The sequence below is a fragment of the Trachemys scripta genome, chromosome 9 (genome assembly GCF_013100865.1).
Source record: "Trachemys scripta elegans isolate TJP31775 chromosome 9, CAS_Tse_1.0, whole genome shotgun sequence".
NCBI classification, from domain to species: domain Eukaryota; kingdom Metazoa; phylum Chordata; order Testudines; family Emydidae; genus Trachemys; species Trachemys scripta.
Window position 1 is genome coordinate 99852445 of NC_048306.1, and position 26918 is coordinate 99879362.

At 46.2% G+C, this 26918-nt stretch overlaps 1 protein-coding gene across 6 annotated transcripts in view; it reads left to right on the forward strand.

The window, feature by feature from the left end:
• LPP (LIM domain containing preferred translocation partner in lipoma) overlaps positions 1-26918 on the forward strand; it is a 444446-nt gene that overhangs the window by 48994 nt on the left and 368534 nt on the right. Inside the window, exon 1 of one of the 6 annotated variants that reach the window (XM_034781640.1) lies at positions 7278-7545. The exons of the other annotated variants lie outside the window; for them this stretch is intronic. The gene's annotated coding sequence lies outside the window, so the exon portion shown is untranslated. Of the gene's footprint in view, positions 1-7277; positions 7546-26918 lie in introns of those variants that run through there. 6 annotated transcript variants of the gene reach the window in all.

A 26918-nucleotide genomic window follows, 5' to 3' on the forward strand; every position in this document is an offset into this window, starting at 1 on the left:
GCTAGGTGGACCATTGGTGGGTTTTCTTGTGTTCGTATGCATATCTTTATATGTTAAAATACACATTCATATGTTTGTGATGAGAATTGTCCTGGAGTGTCGTGTACCCTTAAATACATATACCTTATCTACATAGGGCCAGGTCCATAGCAGGTTTATGTTGGCTTATTTCCACACCTCAGAAAATTCTTCTTTTGTCAAGGCCATTTTTTCATAACTTTTAACGTAACTGTTTTGAACTCATTGTAGTTTTAAAACCCCTTGAAAGCTTGACACAGAGACGTTTCTTCCTGAAATGCTTTTGCTCCGTCTCAGAGACATTCTCTTGTCGCTCGTGAGTGCTGGAATTTGTGTCCACAAATGCTGACGTGTTTGAACAATCCCATCTTGCCAGGAGATGTCTTCCTTCCCCTAGTAAAAACACAGAGTTGGTTGAAACCCCTCAGCCTTGAGACCAAGGGTGTGTTAATTTGCCCTACAAAAACACGTAAGTCGGTGCTTATTTGTCTCTGAATCATTGTCCTTGTAGCCTTGAATAATGTTCACATCAACCCCATGGAGCTGATACAAGCAGTCGTTTCCAGCACAACTGACAGCAATAGAATCAGATTCTTGCCCAACCCTGGATGACAGAAACAACATTAAAGAAAGGAGAGAAAAGAGACACATCTTTTTTTCCTCCCTCTAAAAGTCTGTTTCCTCAAAACCTTGTTTTCACAGAAGACTCTGTATTTCCTAGAGTCAACATTTCCATGTCTGACACACACACACACAAAAATTAAATTGCAGAAAGGCAGCATGTGGTCTGGCGTGCTGCCAGGCAGAGCATGCTCTTTGGGGTTATTATTAGGTAGATAACTGTATCAAGAGCTGAAGCGTCATCTTGTCTCTGAAGGCTGCAGCACTCCGTGTTTGAAATGCTGATATGTTTGATGCTTATGAGAAAATCTATTGTACTTTCTCCAATAACTTTTTGCAGCAATAACTCGGTGTCATAGGAGTTCCTGGGGGAGCTGATAGCAGCTCCATTGAGGTCCACGGCTAGAATTGAGGTTGCAGAACAGCGTCCATTATTGCCCACTGCTTTTACCTGCTCCTACCTTTAATAAAAGCACACACAGCTGGGCTGGAACCTTACATGCTTGGAGCTAGATGTACCCTGGGGTGAATTAAGTTCTTGCAGACCTCATGGTAGATAGAGGGTGGACTCAAGAAGGGATTGTGGGGTTTAGAGGTTAGTGGCTTTATGGATAAATTCAAAGAATGATATTCTGTGTATAAGAGGCATCTGAAAGAATGCGATGGGAGAAACAGAATATTGAATCCAGCATCAGCAGTGTAGCAGAGAGGGTAGGGGGATGAGGAAGAAGAGATGAGTGGATTAGCAAGAAGGGACAGAGTTGTGAAGGGCCTTGGCATGGAGCTTGCTATGTCAGAAGAGTGGGGAGCCAGTGGAGGGATTCACAGAGCAGAGGAATGTGGTTAGAATCACAGGCCAGGAAAGTTCTTACAGAGTGCTATGAGATCTTCAGAAGCATGTCTCTGTAACTTTGCTAGATTCTGTCTGTCTCTCTGTACTATCTATATCTGCGTAGGTCTATATATAACACACCAGTGGGAGGTATTTTGGCTGATGCACTCACAGTTTTGAGCCACAGCGAGAGATTTAAAAATATCTTCCTGTTCTAGGAACATACACAGTGACAGATGTCATCCAGAGGGGGAGTGGCTTCCGAAAAGGGAACACAACATTAGTACTACGAGCGTCAGTATTCTAGCCGATGACTTATTACTTAGATAGCACCACAAGACGTGTGAGTTCCATGATTTCTGCCTGTCAGAATTTTTTCACACATCCAGTCAGGCAGCATCTGTCTCTCCTCTCTCTAAGTTGCTGTTTCATTCCTAATGAACTTTCCTAGGGTTTCTAAGTAGAAGCCTGGCAATCAAAGCTAAACAAAACACAGACAATGGATGAGCCAGGAGTTCATTGTTGTTTATATTGCACTAGCACCCAGAAGCTCGCCCGGGATTGGGGCCCTCCAATTCACTGCCCCAAGGTTATTATTTTATGGTAGCCTGTCATCTAGTGGCCCCATTTGAGATCATGGCCCCATCGTGCCAGGCAATGTTACAAACACCTGGTAAGGGACAGTCCCAGCATTAGTGGGTGAAGCAGGAGGACCCATTTTTGTCTGTCCTCCATGCAGAGGTGTAGGAGTGTGTGTCTGCTACCTAGCATTGCAGAGCACGCATAGTGCAGCTGGAACATTGAGAAAGCGAGGGCGTACGTCTCCAACAAGTTCTGCTGCATGCGTGCAAACAGCAATGGGCGACATTCTCTTCTGGAGAGGTTCCTGGCCTGTGCTCATCTAGTGCATTTTAAACAACGTGACTATGCATCTGGAGCATGTTTTGTACTCTCATCCTCTCCCCAGGCGGGAAAAGGGTGTGCAGGGGAGTGACTTGTTTTGGTAGGGTATCTTTTTTTTTTTAAATGTATTTTATTTTAAATGTATATGTTGCTATGTATTTATGCTAGAGAAGGCGGCAAGGGCAAAGGCTTATAACTTAGCCAAACCAGAATGGATCTTTTTAGATTGTAAGCTCTGTGTTCTGTCTTTCTACAGCCCTTGGTACAATGGGGTGCCACTGGTCCATGACTGCAGCGTTAGGGCCTGTGGAAATACAAAGGATAACAACAAAGATCATAAAAGGCATATCTGACCCAGAATCACCTACCCGTCCAATTGCTGCACCAGAGAACGGTGGTGGAAGAGTTGTTTAAAATCAACAGTCATGGCATCAAAATCTCCTCCTACATGCTGGGGAGGGGCAGCTGTCCTGCACTGACCTCAGCCAAAGTCAGCCTGCTTTTCCTCTGCCTTGGTCACTAACGAGGAGGCTTTGGATGTCAGTTCAAACACCAGGCTCTGGTGAAAATATTTGCTGTGTCCTTCCGCTCCCACGTTGAGGGTGGGAATGGAAAAGGGCTTAATAAATCAGCATAGGAGAATTAATAAAAGGGACGGACACATGCAGTGGACTCCAGGATTCGGTTTGTATCTTGGAGCTTGAGTGCATGTGTCCCGCCCTTTTATTTATTAATTTTATTAATTTCCAGGTCGGAAAAGTCCCAAAGGGGCTTCTGAATTTCCCAGTGTTGGTCTCTTCCCTGCCCAGCCAGAGACTCCCCTTTTCCGTTCCTGCCTGCACACAGGCTGGCTGGTGCACTGGGGCAGCTGGCCACACTGCTCGGAGACGCACCTCTGGGAGAACGGCATGCCATCCCAGCTGTAGCCAGTGTTGCTTTATTCGGGGAATCGTATTGTCCCAGAATCTTGAGGGTCAGAGATGGAAGAGTCTCATTATGCCCAACTCCATACCTGGGTAGGACCGTTCCCGATAAGATGCTTTCTAGTGTTTGTTCAGATTAACTTTATGGGTCACTAGCAAAGGCGCTGTCAGATGCTGGCTGCTTTGTGGGCCAGAAAGTTCGACTGCCCTTGTGAGTGATCTTTCATGGAAGGTTTTGCCTTTCAGATGCTTCCCATATAATTTTATTTGAAGAGTGGGGTCATTATAACCACTGGAAGAAGAGAAGTGGGGATATCATGCGACTTAATGTCATACCTACAGTCAACAACCCGTCAGGCCCCCTGTTCCAGAGACCTGCTCTGGTTTGACTTATACGGAGCCGTGTGTTTATTTGCTGACATTTTTCCTGCTATTGCAGTTAATTCTTAGAAAAACAAGATGCAGGGAGAAGAAGCATTCGGAAGACGCCACTACCCAGATGGGACATGCTGCAAAGTTAGATGAGTTGCAGAGGCCTCACAACCTTGAGAAGTGGCCTTTTCTCTTTCGTATATTATCTAATGCTGCCTATGTATTCTGACCTTGTAAGAGCTGAAACATCCGTGGCATGACCTGGAGTGACAGTGACAACAGATTAAAAACAAATACATAGAAAGCTTTGGGAGCGTGGGCGTCATTGGAAGAACAGAAGGGTGGAAAATATTTCTGGGTTGGTATCATAGGAAGCAGCCAAAGCATCAACATGAAAGATGAGTAAAAGGAAGGCGGGGTAGGACATCTAAATAACAGGAGCCTGGTGGCGGTGCATGTCTCCCCCCTGTCTTCTGCCTCTGTACGGAGCTCTGTAGCAGCTGTTGGAACTACAGTACATACTGTACATTCTCCAGCTCTGGAAGCACATGATGTAACCTGTCCCCTTGTACATTGTAGGAGGGGACGTCACACTAGGAAATAAATGTGGTGATGGCAGTTTTATGTTTCACTTTCAGGCCCATAACGTAACAGATATGTAATTACTGAGACACCCGTAAAGTCTTTGTTTTTCCACTCTTCTTTTAGGTAGGCATGGCATGCGTGCGCTGGTGTATCCGTTCAGGCTATCTACAGGATCTGCCTCTTTGTTTCCTCTTTGCCCAGTAACCTAAAATGCTTCGTGTGAAGATAACGCTCCTCTCGTCTGTGTGTGTATTGTATCAGTGACGGGCCAGCTCTGTACCTAGATACAAGAGACGGTGTGTGCATGTGTGGGTGTGTACGTAGATATGTAACGTGAGTTGGCCTGTGTTAACAAATCCATGCACCTGAGTGGGAAATATTAGCCAGCGTCATAATTAGAATAGCTTTAAAGGGACATCAACTGAAATCGAGCCCCTAATTCACGCTTTGTACAAAGGAGTTGCTGTATAAAATTTAAGAGCAATAGAAATGTTTCTCCAATTTAGTTTTGAAATGTCCCAGTGAAAAGCCTCTGCTTTAAAATATCCCCCTACAATGTTTGAGATCCAGGGATCCTGGCATTAAGAATCTGAAAGTGAACATGACATCACTGACTGCTATTTTCCAAGCTGAGGGAAATCCAAAAATGCAAACAAAGGCCCTGATTCAGGAAAGCATCTATATTCAGGAAGAACTCTTAAAGTCCTGTTGAAGTCAGTCAGACTTAGGCACATGATTTTAATTGTGTTCCTGACTTGGGGCCTTAAAGCATAAATAACACCAAGCAAACTGGATTTTAAAGTTTTTCGCTGCTAGTACTCAGAAGATCTTCAGTGCTGCCAGCTCTCCTGATTTTATCGCTAGTCTCACCATATTTGGGGTTTTTTCTTTAAGGCCTCAGCTCCTGGAGTCATGTGATTATTTAAATAAAAGCTGAGATTCTTAAATAAAGTAAGTTTCTAGCCCTTGTGATTGTGTAGAAAAGTGTGAAAACATGAATCGTAAAGGCTCCAAACCAGAATGCAAAGGAAAGAACCCTTCCTGTTTTCATTTAAAAATGGCTTTATTATTAAGCTAGTCTCAGTAATTCTGGGGGCAGAGCTCATGATCTTTGAACCCTTGAGGTTGGCTGTCACAGTAAGAGAGGTGAATACATTTATTTGGAATGTGTGATTTTAGTAGAGGAATGTGTCCCTATAGATAGAGAAAGCTGATCACGTCTTATATTTATTTAAAGCGTGACAGAGCTCACGTTTTTGTGAGAGTTGCAGGGCATCAGTAACTTTTGCTGTGTGCTCCAGAGAACACAAATGTAAGTCATGCAGTCGATCTAGAACAGACAACATTGAACAGTTACATTTTCAGGTTTTTTTTTTTTTTTTTAATGCCAACAAAGGCTTCTTGCGAGATGAAACACTGCTATAAAAAGCTGGATGATATTGGTTCTAGTAGAGAAGGTTAGTCCAGCCATTTAGGGCAGTAGCTTTCGAAGCCAGCCTGCCTGCCATCCATTGCCCATTTTGGCTTGAGGCCCTTCAATATGAATAGACAGGGTGAGTGACAAAGGGTACGCACAGTCTGTTACGTAAAGCGAGAACACGCGCGTGCTGGATGACCATACCGATGTCTCGCCTGCTTTGCAGATGCCATTTAAAGAAAGACGTCCTCCCTGATCCGGAAAACATTTATCCCCTCTGACCCTGGAGGGCTTGCGGTGTTGGCTAATATCCAAGACTTTCTGCTTGGCTCATGGCAATCAGGAGTGGATTTCAGTGAGCTCAAGGGCAAACTTCGAGATGTGAGTGGTCTGCAGCTCTACGCTGTGGTGAGGTTATATCCCTGCGTGGTTGGCACTTGCTGGAATGAAGGATGTGTTATTGTTGTGCATTACTGTGTGTGTCTGCTAGGCTGGTAAAATGGCCCGCCAAGCTCCCACCACCTGACTGGTGAGGCAGAGGCGGCTGTCGAGAATGAAGCCATTTGGTCCGCAGCACGGCACAAATTTTCCAGCTTCCGATCCCGTGTCGTTTTCCCCATCAGCCCCAACTCCTCAGGCAGCAGACTGGCACTGAAGTCTCTCCCAGGATAAAGGGGATGTGAATGGCATTAGATCCTTAACGAGGGTGATTTCTACTCATGGGCCAGTGACCAAAGATGGGGCTGGGAAGGAATTGTCTTCTTTCACTCATGCCCTGGCATATCCGCAGGGGTCTTCTGAGCAAGTGTTTTTCTCCTCTGAAGCACAGAGCTGGGATTACTCATTAGTGCCAAGAAGGCAGTGTGGCCTAGTGGTCAGAGCACTGCACTGGGACTCAGGAAAACTGGGTTCTAGTCCCAACTGGCCTGCTGGGTAACCTTGAGCAAGTTGCTTCCCACCTCTGTGCCTCAGTTTCCCCATCTCAAAATGGGGATAATGATACTGATCTCCTTTGTAAAGTGCTTTGAGATCTATAGACGAGTGTGGGTGGTTGGAATTTGATTGTTGGAATTCAGTCCTTCCCACTGCTCTGTTATTTAAATAGCCCAGCTCCATCTTCTGCAATCTCCTCCTTCCCCAAACCCATTCAGTCTAGCTTTCAGTGGGTAGGTTATATTACTGCTGCCCAGGTCCCAGTGGCTCCCTACAGCTGGTTATTAGAGGAGTTCAACAGATGCCTTTCCTCCTCCTTCTCATAAACCGTTTCCTAAAACCCAAATGACACACTCAGCCCTGCTTTGAACACTGCCCTTTGGTCAGGCGAGTAAGATGCAGGTTAAATAGTAACAGAAAAATGTAAGTTCAGTTTCAGCCTAGAGTAAAAATCAGTGGTAGCTTCTGCTCAACACACTTATTTCTGAAGAGCGTCCCACAGGCCAGGGGTTCCCAAATTGTGGGCCGGGGCCCAAAGGTGGGCAGCGACACAGTCCTGGGTAATCTGTCAGTGCAACTGCATTCTCCAGTCAAGCTCTTAGTAAATCTTTAACTCCACGTGACTGTGTAATCTAAGTAAAAGCTATAGAAATGTCATGTTTTGAGCTGTATATGTTGGACAGAGTATAGAAAAAACTTTATTTAAAAAAAAACCATGTTGCAATAGGTCAGGTGTAATTCTCGCGAGTACAACGGTGCGTTTCACGGCAAGGTAACCTAGCAACGTACACGCAGCCCGCCGTTTACAACTGTAAAAACCAGCAAGTCATAGTTCAGTCTGACGTGGATCGATTTATTTTTTGAAAACGAGGCGGAGAAGATAACGAAAGTCCCAGGCCATCTACAACTACGCATACGGAGCCAGCCAAAGAAATAAAGTGGTAAGAAAATACGACAACGCAGACTTGAAATTTGGATTCTCCTTTACGGGATCAGATGAGTCCCCATTGCCTCAGTGTGTTATAATATAACTGTTGTTTTATATTTTTATTTACAATATTCGATTGTTTTCTAATTAGGATAGAGTAGGGTTGGATCTTACATCACACAGAAATTCAGATTTTACTCTTAAAAAAATGAAAACACAATATAGTGTTCAAAGTTGGACAACTGTTTCGTTTTAAAATAAAAAAACACAGAGTTTTTAACAATTTTGTTAACATTGTTGTGTTGCTTATTTTTCCGTTTGATACATCGATACATTGTGTTTTCCCTCTTTGAACACCACAGTTGGCTCTTGACATTTTTTTAAGAGCAGTTTTAGTAAAACTGTTTGACTTCAAAGATCTTGAAGCATTTCTCTGAGTGCCTATTGCTCGGGATTTCTATTGTGACAGTTGTTTACATGAAAATGAGAGGGAAACCTGGAGATTGTTTGTTTACAATGTTATAGTTTATATGTCTGTAATCATTACAGTGAATGTCCATCAAGAAGTGTTAATGGTGGGCCACGGTCCCTGTGGCACCTGCACAGGTGGGCCTCAGGGGAAAAAAGTTTGGGAATACCTGCCACAAGCAACAAACTGAGATGTTTTTGCTCCTGGGGACAGCGAAAAGATAAAGCTCAGCTGGTTAAAGGAAACTGCCAGGTGCATTGGGTTTCACTTCTAGGCTGCAGGTTCAAGTCCGGCCCAGGTCAATAGTGACCAAAAGTCAACGTCTTAAAGATTTCAAGGGCTGATTGGACCATTGTGATCATCTTGCTGATCTGCATAACCCAGGCCAGAGAGCTTTCCAGAATAATTCCTTTGGAACTAGAGCATATCTTAAAAAATTCCAGTCTTGAATAATGTGGGATTGGAAACAGAGGCACGAAGAAATGAAGTGACTTGCCGTGGGTCACAAAGCAGGTTGGTGGAAAAGCTGGGAACAGAGGGCAAATCTCCTGCCTCCCAGCCCAATGCCCTGCCCACTAGCCCAGGCGAGCTTTTGTGAAAAGACTTTGGGTTCTTTGTGGACAGGTGTTTACATCAAAACAAGCACTTTCTCGGGCTCCTTGTCTGACATATTCAGCCGAGAGGCAAAGGGCTGAATGGTCCCTGGAGACCAAACTATCACCTGCTTTCTTCCAGAGGAGGTGCCTCTTGCTTCTGTTTTGAGGCATGTTGGGTTGAGCATGTGCTGTGTGTATTCTGTCACTAACAGGGCTTCAGTCTTCAGGTGTGTCGTGTCCCCTTCCCTGAGCTCTGAACTACATGCACAGACAGGCAAACGCATGGTAAGGGCGACATCACTTTAAGACCCTTGCATTCCAGGTTCCCCCGGCAGGGCTGTGAGAAACGATGAAAGGTGCACACACCCATATCTACCAGTTAGCAGCTTTTGTGCGACCCAGTGGGACATAACCCCCAGCCTTAATGGATAAGCCCGGCGGTGACTGTGGTCTAATGGTGGGGTGTGGAAAGCACTCAGTGACCCCCTTGTGATTACAAGGGGGACAGGGACAGTGTTCCGTAAGTCGAGCTAATTTCAGAACAGAAATTAAGGTTGTTTTGGTTTTTTTTTTCCTCTTAAAGGGCTTGGGGTTAGAAAGTCTAAGAAGAATAGGAAAGTTGTGGGGCTGGAGGGTTGATTTAAGGAGAAGTTCCTTTTCAGTTTTAAACCTTCCCCTACTGCAACCTGATCCCAGACACACCAGCTGCCAAATGAAATGGGTGTGAGGATTAAAAAGAAGCGGTCCCTGCTCAAGCACGCTCAAAAATTAAAAAGAAATTGGCTTCTGCCCTGCCAAGCTTCCAGCCTCTCCTTCAAATGACACAGCGGGCGGGGGGCAATAGCAGGGAGGGAAAGGCGAGGGTTACGCCAGGACAATCATGCTGGTGAGGCTGGTACATGCCTAGGAGCAAAGTGAACCTGACGAGTGCGGTTCCGCTGTCCAGCCTGAGCGAGGAACAAGCAAGCAAACAAATTGCACCAAGGGGGAGAATGCTTGAGCTTTTGACGCGTTGCTTTGGCTTTGCTAACCTGCAGTGATGGTGCAGGAGCATTAAGAAATCCTTTTAAGACCTGAGCTTCATGTTTATAGTGTCACTGCAAAATAGATTCTTTGTACTGCCCGAGGCCCCGATCCTGCAGTTAGAGCCACACAGCTTGTACCCTGGGGCACAGCAGGGCCGGCGCGTGGTCGCAGGGTTCCAGCTTGAAGGATTGGTACCGAAGTGTGATGCTGTCTCTATGCTCAGTGCTGCGAACTCGAGTTCTTTTATGGGCACAGTTAGTGCACTGGACTGGAAACCAGGAGTCCTGGCTTCTATTCCTAGCTCTGCCACTGATCTGCTGGGTGACCCTGGCCATGTCCCTGCTGCTGTCTGTACCCGTTTCCCTTCACACATTTCATCTGTTTGGACTGTCATCCCGTTGAGGCAAGGTCTGTCTCTTGTACTGTGTGCTGGGAGGGGTAGCTCAGTGGTTTGAGCATTGGCCTGCTAAACCCAGGGTTGTGAGTTCAATCCTTGAGGAGGCCATTTAGGGATCTGGGGCAAAAATCTGTCTGGGGATTGGTCCTGCTTTGAGCAGGGGGTGGGACCAGATGACCTCCTGAGGTACCTTCTAACCCTGATATTCTATGATTCTATGTACAGTACTAGCACAATGAGCCTCTGATCTTGGCTGGGACCTTTGGGAGCTACCGTAATACACAGAGTAATAATTTGAGATCATCCTCTACGTGTGTTGGGTCAGTTGTGCCTGGTAAGGGAGTGGGAAGCCTCCCTAGCCAGGGGAGAGCTGGGCTGAGTACAATTGATCCTGTGCTCGGGGGTGGCGGGAAGCATTGGCTGTCTACATAACCCTCTTAGGGGAGCGTGCAACTGTTCCAAACCCATTGTGTCAGGCGTTCTAGGGGTTGGGACCCCTCAGGGGTCGTGAGGTTATCACATGGGGGGTCGTGAGCTGTCAGCCTCCACCCCAAACCCCGCTTTGCCTCCAGCATTTATAATGGTGTTAATTATATTAGAAAGTGTTTTAAATTTATAAGGGGGGGGGTCACACTCAGAGGCTTGCTATGTGAAAGGGGTCACCAGTACAAAAGTTTGAGAAGCACTGCTCAAGAGAACCAGAGAGGGGGGTGAGGCTTGGCTGTAAGTGCAGGAGGCTGAGTGAGAAATCATACCACTCCGCTGTGAAAACCAGAGGATCCACCAGGAATATATTGATGCTCCTCAAATAACAGGGCGGAGGCTGGAATAGCTCCCAGGTTCCTTCTGCTGACAGAGGCAGCTCGATTGCCTTCAAAGGGAAAGAGACAACAGGGGGAAAAGAGCCAGGAGACTGTTTTATGACCCAGGATAAAGATCACGGTTCTGGGCTAAGTTTAGGAAGATTCTCTGACATGCAGGATTAATTAGTGAATGTTTGTTCAGCTGTTTGAAGTTGGGAAGCTCCATATAAGCACAAAGTATTGTTATTAAAACCCCAGCCTCTGTAATCATAGCAGCACGGGCATTGTGGAGGTGGAATCTTGGGGTCAGACGCTTAGCAGCCCAGTGGTAATGTGCACATGATCTAATTAAGGCCTGGTCTATACTTAAAAAATTAGGTTGACATGCTGCGTAGGTCAAGGGTCTTCCCCCCCACCCAACTGACACGGCTATGCTGACCTAACCCCCAATGCAGGTTCAGCTACGTTGACAAACGAATGCCTCCATTGAAGTAGCTAAATTAGTTCAGGGAGGTGATGGTCCTACACTAAAGGGAAAAACCCCTTTCGTCGGTGTAGGTTGTATCTACTGTATGGGGTTACATGGACATAGCTATGCTGGTATATCGTCTCCATAGTGTAGACACAGCCTAAGCGTGGTTCTGTCATTTGGGGGGAGGGATAGCTGAGTAGTTTGAGCATTGGCCTGCTAAACCCAGGGTTGTGAGTTCAATCCTTGAGGGCGGCCATTTAGGAATATGGGGCAAAAATCTGTTGGATGATTTAATTGGGGATTGGTCCTGCTTTGAGCAGGAGATTAGACTGGATGATCTCCTGAGGTCCCTTCCAACCTTGATATTTTATGTGTCTCCTTGAGTCCAACATGATCGAGAAAGAAAGCATTTAGGGAGGGGCCTTCAACAAGGAACGTAGTCATTAGGTGCCCATTTGCCACTGATTCTCCATCACAGGTGGGTGCCTGAATCCCTTAGGCGGCTTTGAGAAGCCCAGCCTCGATTGCAATAGCCAAACAGCTGCTGTATGAGACGAACCAGGGGCCTCTACTATCAACAGGAGGTTTGCCACTGAGTTCAGTGGGAGCGGGGGCAGGCTGTGGACGGCTGTACTGGCTGGCATTTGAAAACCGGGCACGCAGGCATCCGGGGAGAAAGTGATGCAACTTGCAACGCCACAGAAATTCAGTGGACAAGAAGGAGAACTTTTGGGGTGGGGTGCTCATGTGTAAGCCAGATTGAGCATGCACTGACCTATTAGTTCTCCTCTAACAAAAGAGTGACTGTCCGTATAAGCTGAGTCTCTCTAACGCTCACAGTGCCACTCAGAGAGGTTTCTCTGAGTGGCACTGCTGAGAAAATCCAAAGTGTGTTCCCCAGGCAGGCCTGGGATCAGGGAGTTTAGGGTTTCTCCCCTTATCTCATGTAGAAGCCTCATCCCTCCTCCTTAAGTGCTTTGAAAATCTGGCTTGTATTTCTTCTCTCTGAGTTTTTTGAGCAAATCTTTAGCTAAAGAGGGGCGGTGGCACCTGACTAGGGATGTGATAGCGGAAGGTGCTCCAGGCCTACAAGGAGCACGCTCAACGATCATTGGAGACAAGTGCTGCCGCTAGATCAGGCAGAATCTGACTTGCCTGAGTGCCATGCTTGGCTTGAAGGAAATTGTGACGGAGCAGGGAGCGGGGTGGATTCGACCTGGGAATGTTGCAGGGGGGTTGCATTGGGGATGGGGGACTTCCCTTGAAGGAAGCTACCTGAGCTGTAACCTGAGCCAGGAGGGGGGCTGGGAGAAGTGACACCTTCGGGCCAGGAGACTGAACAAAGGAGAGGCGGAGCAGAGGGGGGGGGGGGGGGGGAGAGCTGCTGGAGGAGTTTTTGTTTTCAGTTTGGGGCTGGGTGGTGCAACGCAGGGAACCTCAAGCTGGGGTCTAAGCTCCCTAAACCCCCCAGAAGGACTTGATTGAGGGGTTCTGGTTGTACCTACACGCTCTGCTTGGGACTTGTCATCTAATAAACCTTCTGTGTTACTGGCTGGCTGAGAGTCACGGTGAATCTCAGGAAGAGGGATGTGGGGCCCTGACTCCGCTACACTCCGTGATCGAAGTAAATCCTAATGGGGCCAGTCAAGAGGACGCTTAAAGATGCTGTGTGAGCAGGACCTGCAACCTGACACATTCTTTCTACCTCTGCTTAGCAGCACGATGGGATTCAGCCCATGGAGACTGCAGTGCTCTCCCTTGAGCCAGCTGGAAGGATGGCTAGATCAAGATGGAGTGATGCATGCTGGGACCTGTCTGTAGGACGAGGGAAACTCTTGGGGCACACCTATTTGGCCCTTCAAGTCATGTAGAAACACACCTCCTTCCAGATCTCTGAGACCAATCGACACCCACTTAACTGAGCAGAAATATTGTGCCTGTGGAGGGATGTTATAGGTGGGGTGGAAGGGTGCAGTTGGAGATACTGGAAAGGAGTCGAATAGATTCTTGAGTTGATCTGGACTGGAAAAAGGAGAGCGAGATCAAAGGAAGGCAGAACACAAGGACATGGTCAAACTGGCTCCTGTTCATCTTTGGAATATTGAATGAGTCACAAAGTTAACCTACAATGGAATCTGAAATGACATTAAAGTGGACGTTCAAATCAACTGCGCATAAAACCTCGATCGAATGTATTGCTGAAAAGGTGACTTCTGCGAAGCGTTTGGGAAGAAGGGGTAAAACTGTCAAAATACTCCCGGCGGTGATTAGTGAATGCTGACAACGTGGAGACAGTTTCCTACAAAACAGTCAGATAGAAACAGGAGAATTTTCATGCCTTTTTACATTATTATTATTTACTGAAACGTGGCAGTTTTTGAAAACCCCAATAAATTAATCTTTTTGGTTTGTTTGGTTTTTTTTTTTTTTTTTGGTCAAAACAACCAGGAAATTTTGACCAACCAGAAAATTTCCCAGGAAAAAGTCAGTTTTTCATTGGAAAGGAGATTTGAAGCAAAGCTTTCAATAAAACGCAGCCCAGGGGTGGGCAAACTTTTTGGCCTGAGGGCCACATCTGGGTGAGGAAATTGCATGCGGGGCCATGGTGCTGTCCGCTTCCGGGAGCGCTGCGGGGCCTGCGGTGTGACGGGGGTGGCAATCCCATGGGCCGGATCCAAAGCCCTGATGGGCCGGATCTGGCCTGCGGGCCATAGTTTGCCCACTCCTGCTCTAGCTTCTTGCTGTAGATGGGTGTGCTGGGTAAGAGGTAGATTAGATTTGTGGGGAAGAGGGGGAAGTTCTTTTTAATGCTGGCAGATGCAGCCTAAAACGTGGTTATAGCTGTGAGATCATTTTGAATTTAATGCCTTTCGTCAGTTGCGCCTGTTGTCTGTGCTGTGTGTATTTTGAGAGCCTAACAGCTTCCCTGCCTCCACCAGATCTCTTTTCTACCCTCTGCTTCATAACCATCGAATTCTATTGAGTTGATGTGCTGTGGCCTCATAATGTCTAATGCTTTCCATCATTTCTTTTTACCTGCCAATGCAAGGCTCCTCTGCGCCATCCCTCCTGCTCCCTCACCACTTGGGATTCCAGATGTGTTCCTGAGATGGGAGGGTGGGGGTTGTAAGTTTCCGAGACAGCATATGCAAAATAAAAAGAATTCATTCTGTGTGACACTGAACTCTCCCCTGTGCTGACCGGGAATATTTCCTTTTTAGCAGCTCCGTCCTGTCTTTCCTAAAGAGCACCTCTTCTTGCCCTACCTTTTTAGTTTTTTTAATACCTGTTCTTTGTGAAGGTAAATAATGAATAGGTTGCAAATGAGAAGTGGAATGTCAGAAGAGGAGCTGACCTACAAATCTGGTCTGTGTCTGACTCGCTGGTTACATTCTAGGAGCTCACTGGAGGTGATGGCTTCCAGTTGCAAGAAAGCATGTGCACTCTTTTGGATCAGTCTACCATCAGGATAAAGTTTCTGTGCAGGAGATGGCTTTCTCAGGGACGGGTCTGAGGCCATGGAAGTGTCTCCCCCAGGAACTAAGGACCATCACACACCTAACACTCCAAGTGCAAGGTGTATTTCTCCACCCTGCCTCCTCTCCTCCAGAGTAGCACGTACAGTTAAAAAAAAAAACCTCTCAAAAATGAGTCCCTACCAAAACAAAGCACTGCTCTGCATGCCCAATTCTCCCTCTGGAGAGAGGATGAGAGAGCCTGAACCAATGGTAAACTGGGCCCATTCCAACAAAATGTGTTTTAATACAGCCAAGTGCAAAGTGATGCATTGAGGAGCAAGGAATGCAGGCCAGACCGATAGAACTGGGGGTGGGGAGAAAGCATCTAGGGGTCAGGGTGGACAAGCAACTCAACATGAGCCCCCAGTGCCATGCTGTGGCCAAAAGGGCTAATGCAGTTCTTGGCTGTATAAAGGGGAGGAGGGGGAGGGGATTTTACCTCTGTATAATGCATTGGTGAGATCGATACTGGAGCACCGCGTCCAGTTCCGATGTCCCTATTTTAAAAAGGATGTTGGAAAATTGTTGAGGGTCCAGAAAAAAGCCATACAAATGATTCATGCCGAGACAAAATGCTTGACAGTGAGAGAATTAAAGAGTTAAATCTGTTAATTTACCAAAACACCAAAAACCAAACACGCCCAAAGAGATGCCTTGATGTGTGTAAGTACTTCCAGGGGGAGAAAGACCCAGGTTCTAAAGGACTTTAATCTAATGGAGAAACGCAGAATTAGAACCAACGGCTGGAAGCTGAAGCAGACATATTAGAAATTTCACATCATTTAAGTGAGGCTGATTTAAATATATGGAGATATACCCATCTCATAGAACTGGAAGGGACCCTGAAAGGTCATCAAGTCCAGCCCCCTGCTTTCACTAGCAGGACCAAGTACCCAGATCCCTAAGTGGCCCCCTCAAGGATTGAACTCACAACCCTGGGTTTAGCAGGCCAGTGCTCAAACCACTGAGCTATCCCTCCCCCCTAACCAGAAGTGGTGGATTCTCCATCTCTTGACTGGCTGCTTTTCTAGAAGAGATGCATTAGCCAGATGCAAGTTGATGGGCACAATCAAGAGGTAACTGTGTGAAAGTTAATGGGCTGTGATATACTGGAGGTCAGACTAGATGATCTGCTCATCTCTCCTAGCTTTAAACTCTACAGATCGGATCTATGAACCACATGTGACAGACATTAGTCACATCGCTCGATGCAGTGCTGGAAGATGCCTAGATACTCTGGTGATGATGGTGGTGAAAGAACCTCTAGAGAATAGACTGAGGTGTTTCATTTAAAAAGAAAAAGGGGGAGAGGGAGCTCTTCAGATAAGAATTATTGCCAAGATTTTCAAAAGTGCTTAGGGATTTTCAGAAAGTGCCGAGTACCGTCTTTTAAGATGTTTCAAGTCGGGCATCCAAGGAATTGGGCACCGAAAGTCAAAAGTTCCTTTTGAAAATTATGATCCTTATATTTTTAAAAATACTGACCCAAAGGTTTCTTAAATATATACAGGCTCCGTATCTATGTTCCTAATAGAGCTGTAATTTGTTTAGTCAAAAAGAACTTGAAAAACTCTGCTATTCACTGTTGATGGTTTACTTTTTGCTATTTTTTACCGTCACCATGGCCATGTAAGCAAGACGAGTCAGTTTCAGTCTTGGTCACAGTCACTTTGTGGTTCTCCTGTAGTACCCAAAGCTGTTGTGTGTTGTGCAATGTTAGATTCTCCCCCCCCTTACACGTTATGTAGTACTTTGCCCTGCAGTTAGTGCCATGGAGTTCAGTAGGTATTTATGCAGCGTAAGGTATTACTAAAGCTGGCCTGTAATTTTGTTTTTTATGTTTAGAAGACTTCTATTTGCATTAGGCTTTGTGAATTCCTGGAGGCAGTTGTACATGTGCACCTTCTGTTGTTTCTTTCTAGAGACCTTGGCTATTAGTATAAATTTTACAGGGAAGGCAACCAGACACTGCGGCGATGGGTGGCCGCATAAAACCCTAAGATAGCCAGAGTGACTTAAGAAGCTTGCATATTTAATGAATACATGCCTGGTGCCCAAACCCAAAATATGGCTTGTAAACAGTATTGCCGGGTACGTTGTGCGTGAGCCTATGCTCCGGGGGAAAGTCTAGCTAATTCAAGGACTGGCAGATTGATAATGATGCGTGTGATGCAGGGCTTTGCTGGTATTTAATTATTTTTAATTAAAAAAAAATCCATTCGATAATTGTGGTAAAAATGCATGCAATATTAAATCCTGCATGTCTGTAAGTTGCTATTCCTTTGGGCTTGTAGACGAATTACTCTCACTTCCTTTTATTCAGGGGCTGTCAAAGATTAGTTATATTCTGGGCCCTTTGCAAACCTCAATGGCCTTAGGTGGAAGAGCAGGAAACACCCTTCCCAATGCCAGCTTTTCGGCATAAGCCCCCTCAGGAACCTCTGCCCGTCACAGACTTGGGAAGGAGGGGCTGCTCTAGATAAAGAGTGGGGAGAGCTGAGTGGAGGCAAAAGAACACAAGGGATGCAGGGGGCGGGGCAGGGGGGGAATAAGGATGGAGAACAAGAACACGGGGCCATTTATTCTGTCGTACAATCAAGGGCCATGATGAGCACGGAGAGTCTGATTGAAATCTCGTGATCTGCCCTCGATACTGAATGTATTGCAAAGTGAATCCCTCAATGTCTTTAACTGGACCGGATCCTGCCCTCTGAGTCAATGGGAGATGCATGCACAGTTAGGCTCTAAAGGCAGAGATGAGACCGCTGGAGTTCCATTAACAAGAGTCAGAGTTTCTTCCCTAGAAGACACACTTTTCGCTTTCCCAGGGTTTTTCCTTCTCCCTTTCCGCAGGGATTGAATGAAGGGAGACGACTCGTTCCTAAGACCCGTCCTCTGCCTCTCTCCTTCTCGCCGGCCGCATTAAACTGTGTGTGGGGATCCAGACCATGTTTGATTGGCTGGAGGTAGGGTGTGGGATCCAGATGATTTCTCTCCAGTGTGCAGTTGTGCTGATTCATTCCCACTTTCAAACTCCTCCTCCTGTGCTCCAGAGCGTGACCAGCGCTCCCCAGTGGGCCTGCAGAAGCAGAGAGGTCTTATTTCAAGACAGCAGCACAGGACAGGTCTGATCTTGGCAGAATTCAGTTGTCTTTTTTTATAATTTCCACCAATAATATTGATGTTTAATTTTCACAGTTGCAACAAGTTACGGGAGGGTCAGACAATAATTATTTAATGACAATGGACTTTGAGATTCAAAAAGTTAAAGCTTTATAACCATATAGCACAAATTTTCAACATCGTAGGTCAAAATGTACAAAGTAAATATTCTTAAATCAAACTCTAATAAGTTCGCACGCAGCATTTTTTGCCTATCTGTAAATTTCGATTATCATTGAAGGAAAGATTTTTTTATGGATTTGTGTGTGTCGGTTGAAATTGACATTTACTGACATTTACCAATACAAATCTAATCCTTCCAAGCCTATTTTTTTCTGTTTCATCTCCCCCCACCTCTGTTCAATCTTTCCATCGGTTCTTTCTTTGGTTGTAGCGAAGTTTTAGTTTGTTTAATTCGGAGGTGCCTGCTGCTGAGAGCTCCTGCTGGCTTTCAGTACTGGGAGAGACCAAGTGAGGAGTGGGAATGAAAGAAGCAAAGATGAACGGTTACACCTATTAGCTAGTGCTAATGGAGAGAGAGGCGTATCTGTTTACCATCCCAGAATGAAATGGTCTTTCAAAGCATGGGCATTAGCAGAGTGAGAATTTCACAATTTCCCTTCATCATTGAGGTTTTTCTCTACCCATTTTTGCTCCAATTTTTTTTTACTAGCCCTTGGTTTTGATACTGTAGAATCTGTTTAATTATGGACAACGTACTGAGTAGTCGTCCTTATTGGGAATTGGAAGCCAGAGATGGTCTTGTAGTTGCGACGTGAACTCAGGAGATCTGGGTTCTGTTGTCAGCACAGCCATGGATTCCCTGGGTGACATTGGGTGAGTCACTCATAGCCCCACGTTCAGAAATGGCCACTGATTTTTTTTCTTTTTCTTTTTGGGTGCATGCATCCAATTTGTAACACCCTGGGCCTAATTTTCAAAGGGGTTGAGCTTCCATAGCCAACATTGAGTTCAGCTGGATCTGGGCATGCTCAGCATTTCCAAAAGCCTGGCCGAAGTTGAGTGCCCAGAATCAGTGGCTACTTTTGAAAATGTTGCTTCTAAAAAAGGCTCTCTGTGCCTCAGTTTCCCCTTCCGTGAATTGGGGATGATAGTCACCTACCTCACTGGGTGTGATGGGGATATATCATGCTTGCCAGATGTTCCGAAACTATGACAAAAAGGGTCATAGAAAGGTCTAGGAATGAGATGCAGAAAACAGACCATGTAAATAAATAAATACACAAAAATAGCATGTCCAAAGTAAATGGAAAACATGAGACTAAAAATGAGGTCTCTGAATTTTGTCTGCAGTGGGTCTTTAGTTGTTTTGCATATTGCTCTCTGATTGCTGGAGCTCTTAATTCCAGCCCAACCTCCCCGCTGACGAAGTGCGCCCCCATGTGGCAGGGGTTTTCCTGACACTGTCCTAATCATGCAGCAGCCATTGCCAGGTTTAATTGGATGTCCCCGGAGCAAGGTCATACTGATTAAGCGTGTCCCGACTAAGTGGGACATGCTGTAATGTAAAACTGGAATGGTTCCTAGAAAGCATTAAAATACAAAGAGCATTAACTAGAACTATAAACAGTGATGATTGCAAGTACTCAAAAGAGCGAGGACTGGGCCCTGGGAATCAGGACTCCTGGGTTCTATTCCTGATTCGACCATGGGTTCAATGGGGACTCCACATAAAATAAAATACTCTACTTCCAGGGGAGTGAGGCTTAAGGAATGAATATTTTGAGGTCCTTGGAGACATTGTACTATACTAATGCTGAATAGTGTTAATAAATGAAGCCAGAGCACTGTTTATTTTACTGATTTACCTAGAGGTTTCGTCTCCTCCCCCTCCCTAAAACAGAGAGATGAAAAGGACCCCTCTAAGCTGCAAAATGTGCTTATTAGGTCACATGAATTCTCATAAGACTAAGGGACTGTCAGCCCTTTAATCCATACTGCCATGGAATAAAATTACCTACTGGCCTAAATAACTGCAAGTTTGTCCTTATCTCACCTTGCGTGGGCGCTCACAAACACACCCCCTCAGCTCTGCGCCAGAGACTTGATTAGTAAATCTTGGGAGATTGCAAGTCCTCATGTTGGTAATCACAGCCCCTAATTTGAATCTGTTTAAGTAATCTTCAAGAAACATTGTCGCTTTAAAAGGAACAGCAAACAAAACATACTTCTGCCTACATTTTGCACCTACTGTAATAACCTTCCTGTATCTAGGGGAAACTTTGTGTGAGACAGAACAAGGAGTAATGGTCTCAAGTTGCAGTGCGGGAGGCTTAGGTTGAATATTAGGAAACACTATTTCACTAGGAGGGTAGTGAAGCACTGGAATGGGTTACCTAGGGAGGTGCTGGCATCTCCTTCCTTAGAGGTTTTTAAGGTCAGGCTTGACAAAGCCCTGGCTGGGATGATTTAGTTGGGGTTGGTCCTGCTTTGAGCAGGGGGTTGGACTAGATACCTCCTGAGGTCTCTTCCAACCCTAATATTCTATGATTCTATGAGACAGCGTTGGATGTAGAGCCATTTGCACTATGTCAAAGTGGTCAGTTTCTCCTGTTTTTTCCCCGTGGGTCTTCGCAAAGCAACAGGGTAAGGAAAACCACAGAAAACCATATTTTCCTATTTTTTTTTTTTTTTTTAAACCAGAAAAACTGGCAGGGGACTCGGGAACAAATACAGGTACTGAAACTACACCTCTACCTCGAATTAACGCTGTCCTCGGGAGCCAAAAAATCTTACCGTGTTATAGGTGAAACCGCGTTATATCGAACTTGCTTTGATCCACCAGAGTGCGCAGCCCCATCCCCCCGGAGCGCTGCTTTACCGCGTTATATCCGAATTCGTGTTCTACTGGGTCGCGTTATATCGGGGTAGAGGTGTACTTAAATTTTTGTAGCTGCTCTTTATTAATGATACTCCGAACTGGGCAATGCAAGTTATTTTTGTACATAAGTGTTGAAACAGAGGGTAAGAGATACGCAAGCCAAGGGAATGCAGCAGAGTTGAGGCAGTCTAGATGAAGAGTTTAGTATACACACAGCTAGAGGAAGATCAATTATCTTTATCAGTTCATCCCTTCTGTCTTATATTTCCTCAAATGGCTCAGTTGTTAAACTGAATCTATTCAGTGACCTTGGACAAGTCACTTCCTCTCTCTCTGGCTCATTTTCCCCTCACAACCTTTGTCAGATCTTGTCTGTTTAATTTGTAAGCTCCGAGGGGCAGGGACTTTTTCTTACTATTTCTATAGTGCCCGGCACAATGGGGCCCTAGTCCCAACTGGGGTCTCTAGGCATTACCATAATACGAATAATAACTAGTGCATGCAGGAACTCTTTCTGTTTCTCTTAATTCTTTTATTTTGCTCCATGGGCATTTCCCTTGTTAGCAGCTAGGGATAAAATACATTTGAGTGCGGACACAATAATTATTTACGTCAGGTGGGCAGTGTTCCTGTAAATGTTACGTGGCACAAAGACAGAGGGGCTGCTAAAGTGTTTTTTTTTTTTTTTAAATTAGATTTTAAAAATAGTGTTAAAGGATCTAAAGCTTCAGAAAAGCTCAAGTTCAGGGACCGTTTCTGAACAACGCTCAGTGTCCCCAGAGCCGCGTGACAGGGTCCGACAGGTTTAGCCTCTTTGGGATATTAGCAGAGGTGGCCTTTGGAGAGGTACAAAATGGCAGTGAAATTCTCCGCCCTAGTTACCCAAAATCCCAGTCTGCGTATTGGTAAGTAAGGTTTGTGTTCAAACAGAGTAAACCAGGAGCCTGGCTAGTTTTTCACCAGTGCTGTAATACACCTTGTTAACAGGCTAAGGGTACCCGTCTGTATTGTTGGAGGGGAACAGGGTTACATGCCGCAGGGTTACTGGAGCAGGGAACAGTAGTACTCTGGTGTGTGTGTGTATGGCGCCTGTCAGGAATCAACCCCCATCTCCGGCACAGAGCTGGCTCTAGAGGCCATGGTGGACTAGGAGGAGTTTGCCTTCGGTAAGTGCAGATCTCCTTTTGCTTTGACCCTTCCAATGGCCTGATCCCAAACCCAGTGAGGGTTTTGGGCTTGCCTTAGTGGGAGCAGGATATGGGCTCCGTAACTTTTCCTCCTCCAAGGTCCCTGTCGCTTCCTGACATTGCTCTGAGATCCATTGCCCTTGGGCACAGTTACGCTGTGTGGGAAGGTCCACAGCAGCTGGCCCAAAGATTCCAAGGATGTATCTGAGATCCAACAGTGCCCCCTGCCCTATGGCACAGAGCAGTAACAGGGCGACATCTTGGGCCGGGGACACTGAGCTGGAAAAGCTTAAGACTGGCCTGCCTGTGGGTGTTCACAGCACTCTCACCACCCAGGGGGGCCTGGGTAGCTACTGCCGCTTCCCGTAGCAGGTGCTACGCCCACCTTCGTTAGCTGGTGGGAGCGGTTAGGTAGATGCCTGCATAGATTTCCTATTGTGATAATTTCGCTGGTCTGTGTCCAAAGTGGGGGGAGAGTAATTCCACAAGGTTGAGCAAGTAACTAGGAACCATTGAATGGTATTAACCCATTAAACGGCATCACTAGAACAGCTGTTGCAAAGTTGATTTTTTTTTTTTAAAGGGGATTCCCCCAAATACAGAACTGTTGGGGAATTCCATTTAGCTTCAAGACCCTCTCAGTGCGTAGCCGTGAGCCGTCAGTTCTTTGCAGGGGTTACTAGCTTGGCTGATTCAGGTCACATTGAGAACCAACATGTCCCCACGCAGGCAGGCAGTTCGGATGCTTGAATTGTTTGTGAATATATATAATATTATAATATAATATAACATATCATAATAATTGATCGCACCAGGGTGAAAATCAGCAGAATGGGCAAACGAAGGAGAGCAGGTATCCTGCTGTAGGACCTTTCCCTGGCGTTTCTGCCAGGCAGGCTGCACAAAAGATGTGTTTGCAACAAACGCGCTTGGTTGCAATCTGAGAGCTGAGGAAAGAAGCTGGAAGGGGCGGGTGGCGTCTATTGGCCTAGCCTCAGGTTTGAAATACCTGGTCAAGTAGGTTCAAGTCCCAGCAGAGTTGAGTCCAGCGCATTCCACCTAAGACCTTGGGGGCTGTATCTGGTCAGCATGGATTTTAAGCGGTACGTTGCTGTTGGCCAAGATTTCTCCTCTCCCTGCACCAGGCAGGGTGCTGTCCCTACACCAGAGGTGGCTGCATTGCCACGGAGTTATGTTATATCCATCACTTTGTGGTTCTTGGTTGTTGACAGTTCTGTGTCTCTGAGTGATTTTGCAAGCACTCAGCACCTTTGCAAAGAGGCCCCCATTCAGGAAGGCATCTCTGTTCAGGAAAGCACTTTAAGCCTATGCTTAAATCCCATTGAAGTCCAAGAGACTTAAGCATGCAGGTAAGTGTTTTCCTGAGTGGGGGGTGGGGAGGTGGTGGATTTAACAATGCATTTAAATATTTTCATGAATGGGGGCCCAGGTCACTTTTATTCCGGTGCCTCATTAGAGATCAAAGTGCCTAAATTGACTTAAATGAAACTGACATAGGGGGAAACTGATAACTGGTCAGGGAACAATGCTAGCAATGCCTGCAGAACTTTCAGAAGGAAAAGATTTCAAATTTTGCCCTTAGTACTCTGCAACTTCTGTGTGTGTGTGTGTGTGTGTGGGGGGGGGAATGGAATGAAAAGTTAAAATGCTCTGAGCAACAAAATCCCTTTGAAATGACTAAGGGAATTTGCACCATTCTTTTCAAAGGGAGCTCCCTGTAGCAAGAATAACCAGGTATATTTCACAGAAGGCTACATTGGAGTTAAAATGTAGTTCAGCTGGGCTGATCAAGAGTGACAGGCGATTGGAAATTTGAGTCGGGTAGTGTGCTGCTTTCGATTACTTTCGATAAATGTCATTTTTCCTTCTGAAAGTTCTTTTGTGATGAATAGGGCTCTTGCAGCATGAATTTGAATGGGACATTGTGTAGTGAGAATAATAAGCAGGTGCATTGTATAATATTAAGTGGAAAGCTACTGCCTAGACGGAAAAAGGAATGCGGTTATTGGTGCATCTCAAGTAATGTGAGCGTAGATCCCTGAGCAGTTTTCAGTTTCCCTGTATGAGTTTTATTTAAGTCAATTCCCATTGAAATGAGTGGGACCCTTTGCTTCTTAATTGGTTTCAATGAAACTTTGCACATTTATAACAATAGGCAGCACTAATGTATAGGTACTTCATAACAAGAGTAACACTTTGACTGGAAAGAACAGGATCGTTGTATGAATGCTTGCATATCACTAATGAAAAGAGGTGGGAGAGGTAATTATGTATAATAAGTTGAAATGCCATTTTTCATACTAAACGGGAGTGCCTTTAGTGTTTATAGAAATGAGAAACCGACGGCCTTCGCTAAAGCTGGGGCTAGTGTAGCTGGGTGCTGGGCAGATGTCTCATCGACCGCTCTGCTGATAAACCTCAATCCTGAGCCCTCGCTTAGCTGCTAGGACACCTCTGGCCTCTGCATCCGCCTCTGCTATTCCAGTCTAGGATCCCTGCATTCATCTGTCCGCCGTGTGGCTCAATCCGTGATCTGAAACATCCAGGTTTCGGCTCCCCTACCCAGCTCTGCCAATGCACCTTTGTCTTGACCTACGCCATCTTCTTCTGAAAGAGAGATGCCCAGCGTCTTCCAGCCGAGGAGGCAGCCTGTCGGGGCAGAGAGCAGCTCCTTTTAGAGCTCCAGCCTATGGACTGTGAGGGTCCCAATTCTAGTTGTAGTTCTGGTCACAGCAGCAGGGCACTCCACTAATTGAGTCCATTCTGGTTTGCGGCCAGTTGTTGGCTAACACCAGGCCCAGCTCTTCTAACTGTGGGTCTCCCTTAAGCAGAGGGTGCTGCTTTTGGTAAGGTGGCTAGTGCACAAATGGACACGGTGTGCCAATGGTAGATTACTTGTGCCATCTTAGCCTCTCCTGATTGTGCCAATGGCCCAGGTCTGAGCTCACCTATCCGTAGGGCGGATTGTTGAGCAGCCAGACCTCCTTGCGTAAAGCAAGCGACTTGCAGAGTCCATGACACCCCGTGGCAGTGAGTAAATCAGTTACACTTGCAGGGCAATTGTTCCTACCCTACCTGAAGGAAGGGTCCACGGTGCTTTCTCAGCTGTCCCTGCTGCGTATGTCACTGAGCGCTGAGTGAAGGGTGGCATGTGACAGCTTTCCATGGGAAAAAGCAGTTTTATTTATCCCTGATCAGTTGATATGTTCTATGACAACAAGATCCAGGTTTGTGAGTGTGTGGGTGGGTGGAAGAAATGGAAATTCTTGAGTTTCAATCCCAGCTCCTTGGGCAAGTCACTGCATCTGCTTCTGCCTCTATTTGCCCATCTGTGAAATGGGGACAATGCTTTACTGCGTGTTGGCTGTAGAAGCTGGTTAGCTAACTCTCGTGTGGTGTTTTGAACATGCTTCGTTGTGCTCCGCAGGTGCCAAGTTGTAAATCATTGGCGGGATTCACTTCAATGACAAATAAAAACACCGTAAAGGTGAACTGGGGCTCGTGCTATTTAAACCACCGGGACCTGTGGTTCAGGTGCCTGCGTTTTCTCTCCCTGCCGTAGCTCGTTACGTCACTGACACCTTGACCCTTGGCAGCGAAAGTGGCTCCTGTCTCTGCTCTGGGTGCTAGCAGCCGCGGTGACAGAGAACACAAACTGCAGGGGGCCTGGGCTCTGGTCAGGGTAGGTGAGTGCAGGGAGGAATTGGTTTGAAAGAACTGCCTGTGACTTCCTATGACTCGGGGGCAGTTGATCTTCTTGTGGCTCAGTTTCCCCATCTGGAACGGATAAGACCTACCTCGGAAGGGGCGCTAGTGCTCGTAAAGTGCTTTGTGAGCTCAGGCAGGAAAGATGTGGTGGAAGCGCTGGGAATTATTACCTTTTAATTAGAAACTTAAACCCGTTGGCCTTCAACAAGGGGATCCTCTGGTTGCTGTTTGCTATTGAGTTCCCCCTGCAAGAGGAGGTGGGCTCCCATGCTGTCATTGGTGACTCACTGCCCCCCCCTCAGTGTTTGCAGACACTACTTCAAATGCAATTTGTCTCAAAGCACTCACAATGGAGAGAACACCCGGGGTTTGTACAACTGGGCTCTGAGTTTCCAAACACATGAAAAAGAACAGCGTGAAATGTCCTTGGCTTACTTTCGAGAACAACAGTCTAGACATATGCATTGTTGTACAACTGATCGGTTCAAATATCCTCATCTCCGCTGCAGCGACAAAAACATTTCTGATTTCACCATTCCCCCTCCGAGACTAATGAAGACTCTTTGTATCTTCTGACACTCACATCCCTAGCAGCTGGTAAGAGCTTTCTTCCATACTGATCACTCGTGCATTGGCCCCTGGGGTGGGGTATGGACTAAATGAGCTAGCACACCTCCTCTATTGCTATCGTCTGTGAATCAGAGCCAAATTCATCCCTGGTGTGACTCCATGGACGCTGGTGGAGAAATTTTGGCCCTTTTGTACCATGTCTAGGTAACGCTGGTGCCCTAAGTGCTGTTGTATTGAGACGCTGGCTCTGTCACGATTGTACGGTGGCTGCGTGATTTTGTTCCGCAGGGCAGACCTTTGCAGGGGGTAACCAACTGGGCTTGTGGCTGATTCAGATTATAAGGGTGTAGTGGAAGGAAAGCTATCAAAGTTAACAGACCTGTTTTTTGTTGATCTGATTTCAAAAAGCTGAATCCTCGACTGGGGTGGAACAGTAATAGGTGCAGCTGGGGTGGGCTGGGGATTTCTGCGTTCTAATCCTGGGCCGCGCTACGCTGGCCTGAGCCCCAGAGCACCTGGAAAGCTGCTGCGTCCCACACTAACTGCCAGCATCTCCAAGGAGCTGTTACTTCATCTGAGAGTCCTGGTGACCACGCCCCCTCTCTGTGCTCCTGC